This window comes from Arachis stenosperma, chromosome 10 (genome assembly GCF_014773155.1).
Source record: "Arachis stenosperma cultivar V10309 chromosome 10, arast.V10309.gnm1.PFL2, whole genome shotgun sequence".
Classification (NCBI taxonomy): Eukaryota; Viridiplantae; Streptophyta; class Magnoliopsida; order Fabales; family Fabaceae; genus Arachis; species Arachis stenosperma.
The window spans coordinates 56,890,631-56,904,213 of NC_080386.1; the positions used below are offsets into that span (position 1 = coordinate 56,890,631).

At 43.4% G+C, this 13,583-nt stretch overlaps 1 non-coding gene across 1 annotated transcript; it reads left to right on the forward strand.

Moving 5' to 3' along the window:
• The first annotated feature begins 9,824 nt into the window (after positions 1 to 9,824).
• Positions 9,825 to 9,932, forward strand: LOC130959316 (small nucleolar RNA R71). Its single transcript, XR_009078408.1, has one exon. It is a non-coding gene; the product is annotated as a small nucleolar RNA R71 (small nucleolar RNA).
• Positions 9,933 to 13,583: the final 3,651 nt, after the last annotated feature.

Here is a 13,583-nt window from a genome sequence, read left to right on the forward strand (position 1 = left end):
CGTGATTTTCTGGGCTCCGACCTCTTCGGCTAGCTTTAGACCGGCTAGTAGGGCCTCGTATTCGGCTTGGTTGTTTGAAGCCTGAAACTCGAATTTTAGGGATAGTTCTATCCGCGTTCCTTGGTCGCTTTCGAGTATAACCCCGGCTCCGCTTCCTGTTTTGTTTGAGGACCCGTCGACATACAGGTTCCATGAGAGTGGGGTTCCAGGGGTTTCAGTGTATTCTGCGATGAAGTCGGCTAAATACTGAGATTTTATGGCAGTCCGGGCTTCATAGTGGAGGTCGAACTCGGACAGTTCCACCGCCCATTGTAGTATTCGTCCTGCCAGGTCTGTTTTTTGCAGGATGTGTCTCATGGGTTGGTTTGTCCGGACTTTGATGGTGTGGGCTTGAAAGTAGGGACGGAGCCTCCGAGCTGTGAACACTAGGGCGTAGGCAAATTTTTCTATCTTCTGATAGTTTAATTCGGCTCCTTGTAGTGCTTTGCTTACAAAGTATATGGGGCGTTGTCCTTGGTCGTTCTCTCGTATTAACGCTGAAGCGACTGCCCGATTTCCAACCGAGAGGTATAGTACGAGTTCTTCTCCTTTTAAAGGTCGGGTTAGGATTGGTGGCTTCCCGAGGAATTCCTTGAATTCTTGAAAGGCTTTTTCGCACTCCGGGGTCCATGAGAAGGGTTTCCCTTTTTTTTAGGAGTGAGTAGAGAGGTAGTGATTTTATTGCTGATCCTGCCAAGAATCTTGATAGGGCGGCTAGCCTTCCATTCAGTTGTTGTACTTCTTTGACACACGTCGGACTCTTCATGTTGAGTATCGCTTGGCATTTGTCCGGGTTTGCTTCGATCCCCCTTTGAGTCAGCATGAAGCCTAAGAACTTTCCGGCTTCTGCGGCGAAGGTGCACTTTGTCGGGTTAAGTCTCATGTTGTGTTTTCTGAGGGTGCCGAAGACGCTGGTGAGGTCGGCCACCAAGTTTCTGTCTTCTTGTGTTTTTACCAGCATGTCGTCGACGTACACTTCCAGCTGTAATCCAATGTGCTCTGAGAACACTTTGTTCATTAGCCTCTGGTAGGTTGCCCCTGCGTTCTTCAGCCCGAAGGGCATTACTACGTAGCAGTAGTTTGCCCTTGGGGTTATGAACGAGGTCTTTTCTTGGTCGGGTCCGTACATCGGGATTTGATTGTATCCCGAGTATGCGTCCATGAAGGAGAGATATCTGTAGCCTGAGGCTGCGTCTACTAAGGCGTCGATGTTTGGTAGTGGATATGGGTCTTTGGGGCAGGCTTTGTTGAGATCCGTGTAATCGACGCACATCCTCCATTTTCCGTTGGGCTTTTTTACCAGGACCACGTTTGCGAGCCATAGGGGGTATTTTACTTCCCTAATGAACCCTGCATCTAGCAGTGCCTGTACTTGTTCTTCTATTGCTTGCATACGTTCGGGTCCGAGCTTCCGGCGTCTTTGTTGGACAGGTCTGGACCCCGGGTATACTGATAGTTTATGGCACATTAGGTCGGGGCTTATGCCTGGCATGTCGGAGGCTTTGCAGGCGAAGAGGTCGGAATGCTCCTTTAAGAGGGTTATGAGTTCCTTTTTAGGCCTGCCTCAAGGTTTGCTCCTATGTTTGTTATTTTTTCAGGTGTGTTCCCAATCTGGACTTTTTCGGTTTCTCCCTCTGGTTGTGGCCGAAGATCTTCTCGGGTTTGAACTCGCCCGAGTTCTATCGTGTTGATCTCTTTCCCTTTTAGGCTCAGGCTTTCGTTGTAGCATCGCCGTGCTAGTTTTTGGTCACCTTTTAGGGTAGCGATTCCTTTTGCGGTAGGGAACTTCATACAGAGGTGTGGGGTCGAGACTATTGCTGCCAATCTGTTTAGGGTTGGTCGCCCAATGAGGGCATTGTATGCTGAAGTGACGTCGACTATAATGTAGTCGATGCTTAATGTTTTAGTTTGTTCGCCTCTTCCAAAGGTAGTGTGTAGCGAGATGTATCCTAAAGGATGGATCGGGGTGTCCCCTAGGCCAAATAGGTCGGTGGGATAGGCTTTTAGCTCTTTTTCTTCAAGTCCGAGCTTGTCGAGGGCCGTTTTGAACAGGATATTTGCTGAACTTCCCTGGTCAATCAGGGTTCGATGTAAGTTGGCGTTTGCTAGAATAATGGTGATTACCATTGGATCGTCGTGCCCGTGTATTATCCCTTGAGCATCTTCTCGGGTGAATGAGATAGTGGGTAATTCGGGCAGGGGACTGTCTTCTCGGACATGATAGACTTCTTTGAGGTGTCTTTTTCGTGAGGATCTGGATGTTCCACCGCCTGCAAAACCTCCATTTATCATGTGTACGTGCCTTTCGGGGGTTCGCGGGGTTTGTTCTGCCCGACCTTCGTTATCTCCCTCCTTCTCTTCCTGGTCTCTTCTCCTTCTCTATGTATCTGTCGAGTTTTCCTTAGGTCGTAGCTAGCTTTTCTATAACAGTCTAGCGTCTCCCCGCCTTGTGTTTTAGAGCGATCTTTTTGTGGATCTTTTCTGTAGCATAGACTCGGAGGGGGGTGTAGTTGTGGTATTTCCGTGGCTTGTCCGAGTTGGGTTCTTCTTTCTTCTTCTGTTCCCGATCTCGATCTCGGAGTGGGTAGGCTGATTCCTTCCTAGAAGAGTCTCTTAGCTGGGAGGTTTCCTCCATGTTGATATATTTTTCTGCCCGCTCCTGCACCTCGTATAGGGAGGTCGGATATCGTTTGGATAGGGATTGGCTAAACGGTCCCTCTTTTAGGCCGTTTGCTAGCCCCATGATGGCTGCTTCAGTGGGTAAGTGTTGTATGTCCAGGCAGGCTTTGTTGAATCGCTCCATGTATTCTCGGAGGGTTTCTTGGTTTCCTTGTTTGATCCCGAGTAGACTGGGGGCATGTTTTGTCTTGTCCTTCTGAATAGAGAACCTTGTTAGGAATTTTTTGGTTAGGTCCTCGAAGCTGTTGATTGATCTTGGTGGTAGGTTGTCGAACCACTTCATGGCTGATTTGGTGAGAGTGGTGGGGAAGGCTTTGCACCGAATTGCGTCGGAGGCGTCGACTAGGTACATTCTGCTTCTGAAGTTGCTGAGGTGGTGACTTGGATCGGTGGTGCCGTCGTAGAGATCCATATCGGGTGGTTTGAAGTTTCGCGGTACCTTCTCCTTCATGATCTCTTGCGTGAAGGGATCATGGTTGCCTTCGGGGGTGGTGCCGCGTTCTGTCCGGCCTTTCAGGTTGGCTTCTATTTTCCGCAGTTTTTCTTCTAATTCTCTGCGCTTTCGGGCCTCCCTCCTCAGATTTTGTTCAGTTTCTTTCTGTTTCTTTATGTCCTCTTCGAGTCGTTTCAGTCGGTTTTGTTGTGCCTGGACTGCTTCTAGAATTTCCGAGCTCCTTTCCTTTTCGGGATTTTGTGGATCTTTGTTTGGGAGTGATGTCTTTGGGTGATCCTGTTTGTTTCCTCCTGGAGTGCGTGGTGACAGAGGGCTGTCCGGACGCTCTCCGGTGTCAATTTCTTCCTCTTGTTCAGATGCAGCGCGGTCATGGTTGTGAGGGTCGTCCGCCATGGTAGAGGGATGACTTCCAGGTCCCCGGCAACGGCGCCAATGTTCCGAGGGTTACCTGAAACGTGTAGCTCGGTCGTCTGGAGAGGCCCGAGGTGGGGGTTCAGGGACCCGAGCTTGATATGTGGAGTGGTTGGTGGTTGTACCTGCAATGACACTCCGATGCTTAAGTTAGCATGGGTCCAAGCAGATAAGTGTAGAATGTGGAATGAATGAAATACCTGGGTGCTCCAGTGTATTTATAGTAGTCGGCCGTGATCTTCCCTGGATAAGATATTCTTATCTTATCTTATCTTTTGGGAGTTTCATCCCTATCTTTGCGGAACCGCCCTTTCTAGGCCCTTTCGGCCTTTAGGCTTTGGGCTGCGTTCCTTTTGATGGGCCTTCCTTTGCTTGATTGTCCGAGGTCCGACCTTTAGGCATGGGCCTTAGGGAGAGGTCGGACCTTTTCATGGATTTGTCGAGTTGGAGGAGCCCGGTCAGGGTATGAACAATTACCATCACCTACCAATGTTAAGGTGGTGCACGAAATTGTGATCACTACTTTTCACAACTCAAATAATCCCTAGTAATGGCCCCAAAGACTTGGTGCTCAATACCATGGCATAAACACAACTTCGCACAACTAACCAGCAAGTACACTGGGTCGTCCAAGTAATAAACCTTAAGCGAGTAAGGGTCGATCCCATGGAGATTGTTGGTATGAAGCAAGCTATGGTCACCTTGTAAATCTCAGTCAGGCAGACTCAAATGGTTATGGATGATATATGAATAAAACGTAAAGATAAAGTTAGAGATACTTATGTAAGTCATTGGTGAGAATTTCAGATAAGCGAATGGAGATGCTTTGTCACTTCCGTCTCTCTGCTTTCCTAGTTTCTTCATCCAATCCTTCTTACTCCTTTCCATGGCAAGCTGTATGTAGGGTTTCACCGTTGTCAGTGGCTACCTCCCGTCCTCTCAGTGGAAATGTTCAACACACCCTATCACGGCATGGCTATCCAGCTGTCGGTTCTCGATCATGTCGAAATAGAATCCAGTGATTCTTTTGCGTCTGTCACTAACGCCCCACAATCGCGAGTTTGAAGCACGTCACAGTCATTCAATCATTGAATCCTACTCAGAATACCACAGACAAGGTTTAGACCTTCCGGATTCTCTTGAATGACGCCATCAATTCTAGCTTATACCACGAAGACTCTGATCTCACGGAATGGCTGGCTCGGTTGTCAGGCGAGCGCTCGGTTGTCAGGCGAGCAACAACCATGCGTCGTGTATCAGGAATCCAAGAGATATCCACCCAATCTAAGGTAGAACGGAGGTGGTTGTCAGTCACACGTTCATAGGTGAGAATGATGATGAGTGTCACGGATCATCACATTCATCAAGTTGAAGAACAAGTGATATCTTGGAATAAGAACAAGCTGAATTGAATAGAAGAACAATAGTAATTGCATTAATACTCGAGGTACAGCAGAGCTCCACACCTTAATCTATGGTGTGTAGAAACTCCACCGTTGAAAATACATAAGAACAAGGTCTAGGCATGGCCGTGAGGCCAGCCTCCCAATGATCTATGATAGCATAAAACTACTCAAAGATGGCTACCCAGATAAAAATACAATAGTAAGAGGTCCTATTTATAGGGAACTAGTAGCTTAAGAATTACAAAGATGAGTAAATGACATAAAAATCCACTTCCGGGCCCACTTGGTGTGTGTTTGGGCTGAGCATTGAAGCATTTTCGTGTAGAGACTCTTCTTGGAGTTAAACGCCAGCTTTTGTGCCAGTTTGGGCGTTTAACTCCCACTTTGGTGCCAGTTCCGGCGTTTAACGCTGGGAATTCTGAAGGTGATTTTGAACGCCGGTTTGGGCCATCAAATCCTGGGCAAAGTATGGACTATCATATATTGCTGGAAAGCCCAGAATGTCTACTTTCCAACGCCGTTGAGAGCGCGCCAATTGAGCTTCTGTAGCTCCAGAAAATCCACTTCGAGTGCAGGGAGGTCAGAATCCAACAGCATCTGCAGTCCTTTTCAGTCTCTGAATCAGATTTTTGCTCAGGTCCCTTAATTTCAGCCAGAAAATACCTGAAATCACAGAAAAACACACAAACTCATAGTAAAGTCCAGAAAAGTTAATTTTAACTAAAAACTAATAAAAATATACTAAAAACTAGCTAAATCATACTAAAAACATACTAAAAACAATGCCAAAAAGCGTACAAATTATCCGCTCATCACAACACCAAACTTAAATTGTTGCTTGTCCCCAAGCAACTGAAAATCAAATAAGATAAAGAGAAGAGAATATTTAATGAATTCCAAAAATATCTTTGAAGATCAGTATTAATTAGATGACCGGGGCTTTTAGCTTTTTGCCTCTGAACAGTTTTGGCATCTCACTCTATCCTTTGAAATTCAGAATGATTGGCTTCTATAGGAACTCAGAATCCAGATAGTGTTATTGATTCTCCTAGTTAAGTATGATGATTCTTGAACACAGCTACTTTGTGAGTCTTGGCCGTGGCCCAAAGCACTCTGTCTTCCAGTATTACCACCGGATACATACATGCCACAGACACATAATTGGGTGAACCTTTTCAGATTGTGACTCAGCTTTGCTAGAGTCCCAATTAGAGGTGTCCAGGGTTCTTAAGCACACTCTTTTTGCCTTGGATAACAACTTTATTTCTTTCTTTTTCTTTCTTTTCCCCTTTTTTTCGTTCTTTTTCTCTCTTTTTTTTTCTTCCTTTTTTTTTCGCTTCTTCTCTTTTTTTTTTTTGTATTCACGGCTTTTTCTTGCTTCAAGAATCATTTTTATGATTTTTCAGATCCTCAGTAACATGTCTCCTTTTTCATCATTCTTTTAAGAGCCAACATTCATGAACCACAAATTCAAAAGACATATGCACTGTTCAAGCATACATTCAGAAAACAAAAGTATTGCCACCACATCAAAATAATTAATCTGTTATAAAATTTAAAATTCATGCAATTCTTCTCTTTTTCAATTAAGAACATTTTTCATTCAAGAAAGGTGATGGATTCATAGGACATTCATAACTTCAAGGCATAAACACTAATGATCATAAGACACAAACATGGATAAACATAAGCATGAAAATTCAAAAAACAGAAAAATAAAGAACAAGGATATTAAAGAGCGGGTCCACCTTAGTGATGGCGGCTTATTCTTCCTCTTGAAGGTCTTATGGAGTGCTTGAGCTCCTCAATGTCTCTTCCTTGTCTTTGTTGCTCCTCTCTCATGATTCTTTGATCTTCTCTAATTTCATGGAGGAGGATGGAAAGTTCTTGGTGCTCCACCCTTAGTTGTCCCATGTTGGAACTCAATTCTCCTAGGGAGGTGTTGATTTGCTCCCAATAGTTTTGTGGAGGAAAGTGCATCCCTTGAGGCATCTCAGGGATTTATTGATGAGTGGGATCTCTTGTTTGCTCCATCCTTTTCTTAGTGATGGGCTTGAGGTCATGCCTTCTCAGTTGAACTAGCTTCCCTCTTGAATCTCTCTTCCATTGAGTGCCCTCTTCACAAATGTCTATGAGGACTTGGTCCAACCTTTGATCAAAGTTGACCCTTTTTGAGTTTGAAAGGGACCTCAGGGATCACCTTCTTCAAGGCCACAACTTCATAGAAGTGGTCTTGATGCACCTTTGAGATGAATCTCTCCATCTCCCATGACTCGGAGGTGGAAGCTTTTGCCTTCCCTTTCCTCTTTCTAGAGGTTTCTCCGGCCTTGGATGCCATAAATGGTTATGGAAAAACAAAAAGCAATGCTTTTACCACACCAAACTTAAAAGGTTTGCTCGTCCTCGAGCAAAAGAAGAAAGAAGAGAGTAGAAGAAGAAGAAGAAATAGAAGAGATGGAGGTGGCTTTGTGGTTCGGCCAAAGAGGGAGAAGTAGTGTTTAGGTTGTGTGAAGATGAAGGGGTGAAGATGGGTTTATATAGGGGTGGAGAGAGGGGTGGGGTTCGGCTATGGGAGGGTGGGTTTGGGAGGGAAAGTGGTTTGAATTTGAATGGTGAGGTAGGTGGGGTTTTATGAAGGATGGTTGAGGTGATTGGTGAATGGGTGAAGAAGAGAGAGGGTGGTAGGGTAGGTGGGGATCCTGTGGGGTCTACAGATCCTGAGGTGTCAAGGAAAATTTAACCCTGCACCAAGTGGCGTGCAAAAATGCATCCTTTGCCAATTATGGCATTAAACGCCGGGCCGGTGCCCATTTCTGGCATTTAATGCCAGGTTCTTGCCCTTTCTTGGCGTTTAACGCCAGTCTGGTGCCCATTTTTGGCGTTAAACGCCCAGAATGGTGCCAGACTGGGCGTTAAACGCCCAACTGCTACCCTTACTGGCGTTTAAACGCTAGCAAATTCTCCTCCAGGGTGTGCTGTTTTTCTTTCTGTTTTTGCTTTTTCAATTGATTTTGTGACTTCTCATGATCATCAACCTACAGAAAGCATAAAATAACAAAGGAAAATAGATAAAATATAACATTGGGTTGCCTCCCAACAAGTGCTTCTTTAATGTCAGTAGCTTGACAGAGGGCTCTCATGGAGCCTCACAGATTCTCAAAGCAATGTTGGAACCTCCCAACACCAAACTTAGAGTTTGAATGTGGGGGTTCAACACCAAACTTAGAGTTTGGTTGTGGCCTCCCAACACCAAACTTAGAGTTTGACTGTGGGGGCTCTGTTTGACTCTGTTTTGAGAGAAGCTCTTCATGCTTCCTCTCCATGGTGACAGAGGGATATCCTTGAGCCTTAAACACAAAGGATTCTTCATTCACTTGAATGATCAATTCTCCGCTTTCCACATCAATCACAGCCTTTGCTGTGGCTAGGAAGGGTCTGCCAAGGATGATGGATTCATCCATGCACTTCCCAGTCTCTAGGAGTATGAAATCAGTAGGGATGTAATGGTCTTCAACCTTTACCAGAACACCCTCTACAAGTCCATAAGCTTGTTTCTTTGAATTGTCTGCCATCTCTAGTGAGATTCTTGCAGCTTGTACCTCAAAGATCCCTAGCTTCTTCATTATAGACAGAGGCATGAGGTTTACACTTAACCCTAAGTCACACAGAGCCTTCTTGAAGGTCATGGTGCCTATGGTACAAGGTATTGAAAACTTCCCAGGATCTTGTCTCTTTTGAGATAATCTCTGCCTAGACAAGTCAAACAGTTCTTTGGTGAGTAAAGGAGGTTCATTCTCCCAAGTCTCATTACCAAATAACTTGTCATTTAGCTTCATGATTGCTCCAAGGTATTTAGCAACTTGCTTTTCAGTGACATATTCATCCTCTTCAGAGGAAGAATACTCATCAGAGCTCATGAATGGCAGAAGTAATTCCAATGGAATCTCTATGGTCTCAGTGTAAGCCTCAGATTCCCATGGTTCCTCATTAGGGAACTCAGTGGAGGCCAGTGGACGTCCATTGAGGTTTTCCTCAGTGGCATTCACTGCCTCTTCATCCTCTCCATGTTTGGCCATGTTGATGGCCTTGCACTCTCCTTTTGGATTTTCTTCTGTGTTGCTTGGAAGAGTACTAGGAGGGAGTTCAGTAATTTTCTTGCTCAGCTGTCCCACTTGTGCCTCCAAATTCCTAATGGAGGACCTTGTTTCAGTCATGAAACTTTGAGTGGTTTTGATTAGATCAGAGACCATGGTTGCTAAGTCAGAGTGGTTCTGCTTAGAATTCTCTGTCTGTTGCTGAGAAGATGATGGAAAAGGCTTGCCATTGCTAAACCTGCTTCTTCCACCATTATTATTGTTGAAACCTTGTTGAGGTCTCTGTTGATCCTTTCAAGAGAGATTTGGATGATTTCTCCATGAAGAATTGTAGGTGCTTCCATAGGGTTCTCCCATATAATTCACCTCTTCCATTGAAGGGTTCTCAAGATCATGAGCTTCTTCTTCAGATGAAGCATCCTTAGTACTGCCTGGTGCATTTTGCATTCCAGACAGACTTTGAGAAATCAAATTGACTTACTGAGTCAATATTTTGTTCTGAGCCAGTATGGCATTTAGAATATCAATCTCAAGAACTTCTTTCTTCTGATTTGTCCCATTGTTCACTGGATTCCTTTCAGAAGTGTACATGAATTGGTTATTTGCAACCATTTCAATTAGTTCTTGAGCTTCTGTAGGCATCTTCTTCAGATGAAGAGATCCTCCAGCAGAGCTATCCAAAGACATCTTGGACAATTCAGACAGACCATCATAGAAAATACCTATGATGCTCCATTCAGAAAGCACATCAGAGGGACACTTTCTGATCAATTGTTTGTATCTTTCCCAAGCTTCATAGAGGGATTCTCCTTCCTTCTGTCTGAAGGTTTGGACTTCCACTCTAAGCTTACTCAATTTTTGAGGTGGAAAGAACTTTGCCAAGAAGGCATTGACTAGCTTTTCCCAAGAGTTCAGGCTTTCTTTAGGTTGTGAGTCCAACCATATCCTAGCTCTGTCTCTTACATCAAAAGGGAATAGCATAAGTCTGTAGACCTCAGGGTCAACCCCATTAGTCTTGATAGTGTCACAGATTTGCAAGAATTCAGCTAAAAACTGATGAGGATCTTCCAATAGAAGTCCATGGAACTTGCAATTCTGTTGCATTAGAGAAATTAATTGAGGCTTAAGCTCAAAGTTGTTTGCTCCAATGGCAGGGATAGAGATGCTTCTCCCATAGAAGTCGGGAGTAGGTGCAGTAAAGTCACCCAGCACCTTCCTTGCATTGTTGGCATTGTTGTTGTTTTCGGCTGCCATGGGTTCTTCTTCTTTGAAGATTTCTGTTAGGTCCTCTACAGAGAGTTGTGCCTTAGCTTCTCTTAGCTTTCGCTTTAAGGTCCTTTCAGGTTCAGGGTCAGCCTCAACAAGAATGCTTTTGTCTTTGCTCCTGCTCATATGAAAGAGAAGAGAACAAGAAAGTATGGAATCCTCTATGTCACAGTATAGAGATTCCTTGAGGTGTCAGAGGAACAGAAAAAAATAGAAGGAAGAGGGAGAAGAATTCGAACTTAGTGAGATAGAGTTCGAATTGTGCATTGAGGAGGGGTGTTACTCCATAAATAGAAGGATGTGAGAAGAGGGAAAGAGATTTTTTTTTCGAAAATTAATTATGAAAAGAAATCAAGTGATTTTTGAAAAAGATTTTGAAATTAGAAATCAAAAATATATGATTGAAAACTATTTTGAAAAAGATGTGATTAAAAAGATATGATTGAAAAGTTATGGTTTTAAAAAGATGTGATTGAGAAGATATGATTTGAAAAACAATTTAAAAAGATTTGATTTTAAAAATCAATGACTTGCCTAACAAGAAAAGATATGATTCAAACATTAAACCTTTCTCAACAGAAAAGGCAACATACTTGAAATGTTGAATCAAATCATTAATTGATAGCAAGTATCTTTGAAAATGGAAAGAAATTGATTTTGAAAACATATGATTGAAAAGATATGATTTGGAAAAGATTTGATTTTGAAAAATTTTTGAAATCTGAAAAAATTTGATTTGAAAACAGAATCTTCCCTCTTGTGCCATCCTGGCGTTAAACGCCCAGAATGGTATCCATTCTGGCGTTTAACGCCCAAAATGCTACCCTTTTGGGCGTTAAACGCCCAACCAGGTATCCTGGCTGGCGTTTAAACGCCCAACCAGGTATCCTGGCTGGCGTTTAAACGCCAGTTTTCCTTCTTCACTGGGCGTTTTGAACGCCCAGCTTTTTCTGTATAACTCCTCTGTTGCATGTACTGAATCTTCAGTTTCCTGTATTATTGACTTGAAAATAGAACCAAGATCAAATAAACAAAGCATGCAAGACACCAAACTTAAAATGAGACACTGGACTCAAACAAGAAACATAAAATATTTTTGGTTTTTATGATTTTGTAATTTTTTGTGCTTTTTCGAAAATTATATGAAAAAAGAAAATAAAGGTTTCAAAATTCTTAATTAGAATTCCAGGAATCATTGCAATGCTAGTCTAGGACTCCGGTCCAGGAATTAGACATGGCTTCACAGCCAGCCAAGCTTTCAAAGAAAGCTCCGGTCCAAAACACTAGACATGGCCAATGGCCAGCCAAGCCTCAGCAGATCAATGCTTCAACAGCAAGATTGATAGAAATCAACAAGCTCTTGTGATAATAAGTTGAAACCTCGGTCCAATAAGATTAGACATGACTTCACAGCCAGCCAGATTTCAACAGATCATCATGAAACTCTAGAATTCATTCTTAAAGTAATTCTGAAAAAAATACCTAATCTAAGCAACAAGATGAACCGTCAGTTGTCCATACTCGAAACAATCCCCGGCAACGGCGCCAAAAACTTGGTGCACGAAATTGTGATCACTACTTTTCACAACTCAAATAATCCCTAGTAATGGCCCCAAAGACTTGGTGCTCAATACCATGGCATAAACACAACTTCGCACAACTAACCAGCAAGTGCACTGGGTCGTCCAAGTAATAAACCTTACGCGAGTAAGGGTCGATCCCATGGAGATTGTTGGTATGAAGCAAGCTATGGTCACCTTGTAAATCTCAGTCAGGCAGACTCAAATGGTTATGGATGATATATGAATAAAACATAAAGATAAAAATAGAGATACTTATGTAAGTCATTGGTGAGAAATTCAGATAAGCGAATGGAGATGCTTTGTCCCTTCCGTCTTTCTGCTTTCCTACTGTCTTCATCCAATCCTTCTTACTCCTTTCCATGGCAAGCTGTATGTAGGGTTTCACCGTTGTCAGTGGCTACCTCCCGTCCTCTCAGTAGAAATGTTCAACGCACCCTGTCACGGCACGGCTATCCAGCTGTCGGTTCTCGATCATGTCGGAATAGAATCCAGTGATTCTTTTGCGTCTGTCACTAACGCCCCACAATCGCGAGTTTGAAGCACGTCACAGTCATTCAATCATTGAATCCTACTCAGAATACCACAGACAAGGTTTAGACCTTCCGGATTCTCTTGAATACCGCCATCAATTCTAGCTTATACCACGAAGACTCTGATCTCACGGAATGGCTGGCTCGGTTGTCAGGCGAGCGCTCGGTTGTCAGGCGAGCAACAACCATGCATTGTGTATCAGGAATCCAAGAGATATCCACCCAATCTAAGGTAGAACGGAGGTGGTTGTCAGTCACACGTTCATAGGTGAGAATGATGATGAGTGTCACGAATCATCACATTCATCAAGTTGAAGAACAAGTGATATCTTGGAATAAGAACAAGCTGAATTGAATAGAAGAACAATAGTAATTGCATTAATACTCGAGGTACAGCAGAGCTCCACACCTTAATCTATGGTGTGTAGAAACTCTACCGTTGAAAATACATAAGAACAAGGTCTAGGCATGGCCGTGAGGCCAGCCTCCCAATGATCTATGATAGCATAAAACTACTCAAAGATGGCTACCCAGATAAAAATACAATAGTAAGAGGTCCTATTTATAGGGAACTAGTAGCTTAAGAATTACAAAGATGAGTAAATGACATAAAAATCCACTTCCGGGCCCACTTGGTGTGTGTTTGGGCTGAGCATTGAAGCATTTTCGTGTAGAGACTCTTCTTGGAGTTAAACGCCAGCTTTTGTGCTAGTTTGGGCGTTTAATTCCCACTTTGGTGCCAGTTCCGGCGTTTAACGCTGGGAATTCTGAAGGTGACTTTGAACGCCGGTTTGGGCCATCAAATCTTGGGCAAAGTATAGACTATCATATATTTCTGGAAAGCCCAGAATGTCTACTTTCCAACGCCGTTGAGAGCGCGCGAATTGGGCTTCTGTAGCTCCAGAAAATCCACTTCGAGTGCAGGGAGGTCAGAATCCAACAGCATTTGCAGTCCTTTTCAGTCTCTGAATCAGATTTTTGCTCAGGTCCCTCAATTTCAGCCAAAAAATTCCTGAAATCACAGAAAAACACACAAACTCATAGTAAAGTCCAGAAAAGTGAATTTTAACTAAAAACTAATAAAAATATACTAAAAACTAGCTAAATCATACTAAAAACAT